The sequence below is a fragment of the Microtus ochrogaster genome, chromosome 18 (assembly GCF_000317375.1).
Source record: "Microtus ochrogaster isolate Prairie Vole_2 chromosome 18, MicOch1.0, whole genome shotgun sequence".
NCBI classification, from domain to species: domain Eukaryota; kingdom Metazoa; phylum Chordata; class Mammalia; order Rodentia; family Cricetidae; genus Microtus; species Microtus ochrogaster.
The window spans coordinates 31,889,466-31,892,290 of NC_022020.1; positions in this window are offsets into that span (position 1 = coordinate 31,889,466).

The following is a 2,825-nucleotide window of genomic DNA, read 5'->3' on the forward strand; positions in this document are numbered from 1 at the left end:
AGAGAGAGAGAGATGCACACACACATATATATCAACATAACCTTGGCCATAATGACCCATTAGACAGTTTCCTGAATGTATACATATTTTCTCAAATATTTCTTTATATACTGATGCACAAAGCCGTGAATAGTTATAGTGAGTCTGTTAATAACCTGAAACTGGAATGAATTCAAATGTCCTTCATGTGGTAAATGAATAATAAATCTGAAGCATCTCCATGAAATAGATGCCTAGGCAGCATCAAGAATGAACTCCTTATATATGTGACAGGATGAATGGATTTCAGAGCATTATTTTAAATAATAGATGCTAAATGAAGAATTTTTCGTGAAGAATCTCATTAATATAGACTTCTCAAAAGAAGGAAAATGTTGTAGATAGAGGAAACAGGTAAACAATTGGCAGGAAGGGAGGAGAATAGTACATGTCAGCCTGAAATGATTTCTCTGAGACGTGTCATGAGTAGGAACACAGTTACAAAATTTGCTGTTTGGAAAACTCCATTGGGATTTATACCTTAACAATTATATATTTATATGCCAGTATTTTTACCTACAAATTATACTCTATCGTTGTGGTGGAGTGCTTAGGACAATTGTGGACTGCTGGTATATGTTAGGTGCCCATTATGCAATTAACTTGCCGTGTAAACTTGAACTCATCTTGTTTTTTTTTTCTTTAGTCCAAATTTCTACAGTTTTCCAATGAGGAGAATGGACAGAATAATGACAAACATTCTCTCTTGTATTGGGTTCCTGTGATGGTTAATGAAGTGATTTCTTAGATTGTCTTTATTTTCCCTCAATCTTTAAGAACTAATGTTTTTGCTGGAGTCTGGCTAGGTTTAAGTCCTGGCATATTACCATACATTACAAGTAGGTGTATGTTATAGATGACTGGGCTATATTTTCTATGGTCATCACCCTTTAGTCTTTAGCAAGCTGTGTATGACTGAGCTCTGAACGTGCATTGTCATCAGCAATCCAGAGCCTGGGAACCAATTTTAAAAAACATAAAGCAACTCTCAGGCAATTATCTTGTACATGAGGTGTTCTGTTTTCTCTGCCTCTCTTGATTGAATAGCTCCAATAATTTAGTAAGAATAATTTCCATTCTTTAGTCCCACTCCCAAGGGAACTCATGCATTCCTCAGTTACCCTACCCTGAAATATAGGTCAGGGTGGGTATAATTATCCTCATTTTGTAATTACAAAAAAAAAACAATAACAATGGGAAAATAAATTTAGGTGTGGACATTTTAATGCACAAACCTGGCTCACTGCTGCTAAAAGGCAGAGGTAAGATTTACACTTGATGGTAAAGCTGATAAAGTAAGGTCAGATAACTGGTTTATAACATGGATTGTACAAGCCTACTGCCTTAGTTAGGGTCTCTACTGATGTGAAAAAAAACCACCACCATAAATGTGGCAATGCTTAAAAAGGAAACCTTTTAACTGGGACGAGGTTTCAGGTTCAGAGGTTTAGTTCATTATCATCATGGCAGAAAGCATTGTGACATGCAGGCAGGCATCAGGCTGGAGAAGGAGCCAAGAGTTCTATATCTGGATCCATAGGCAGAAGAAAGAATAAGACAACACTGGGCCTGGCTTGAGCTTCTGAGACCTTAAAAATCACCCCCAGTGACACACTTCCTCCAACAACAACACCACACCTACTTTAAGAAGGCCTTATCTCCTAATAGTGCTAGTCCCTATTAATCTATGGGGGTCATTTTCATTCAAACCACTACAGCTGGTCAGTGTTTTAGACTTGCTTCTTCATCCATCTATCTATCTATCTATCTATCTATCTATCTATCTATCTATCTATCTATCTATCTATCTCCAGGTACTAATCAATAAGGTGCCCAAAGCCATACTATATTTAAAAAACACAGCAATGGTTCATCCAAGAACAACTCCAGCAGTCATGAATTCTTCCAGAGATGTATACAAACTGATGAGAGTATTCTATCTCAGCAAAATCATTGCTAAATAGCTTGCTACAAGCAAGTGGAGGAAGGCCAGGAAACATTCCAACAATAGTACCAACTGTGCTGAAATAAGTGGGAGGATAGAGGAAGACCAAGATTTACAATCAGTAAAAGGAAAGTAGATAACAGATCCAAGAAGTTCAAGATAGTGTCATAGGTGCTGTGCACACTGGAAAACAGCCAGGACTCCACCCATCTGGAATTCTGTAGGCTCGTTTACCTAGCTGGGATTTCTGTTTAGGACAATGTGAAAAAGATTTAATTGGAGAAATGCTGTGGCCAGATTGCATTTGCCAAATTATTCATCTATAGCAGAAGCTGTTAGTCAGGCAAGACATAATTCAAAGGGATTGTTCTGAAGATTTTCACTGTCATAATCACACTGTCACCATAATAGTACTGAGGACAATAGTAATGTGAGGTAGAACTGGAGCATTGATGACACACGTGAGCAGGTAGGCTGAAGCCTAAGCTTTTTCATACCCTTTTCACCTTTGCTGTTGTGCTGTTATTTTCTGTGTGCTTGATCTTTTAAAGGCACGGTCTCATGTACCCTAGCCTCAAACTACTATATAGTGGAGAATATAAACTCCTAATCCTTCTGTCGGTTTACAAAGTTGTACAAGTTGTACGAGATCTTTGCTCACCCACAAAGTGTCAGGTGCTTACAAACAGCATTTTCTGTCCCACCAGGTCCCATAGCCATTCAGTCCCAAATAGACATGCAGATGCTTATATTAATCACAAACTGTTCTGTCTGTTGCTCAGGCTTATTAGTAACTAGCTCTTAAAACTTAAATTAACCTCTAATCCTTATCTATGTTTAG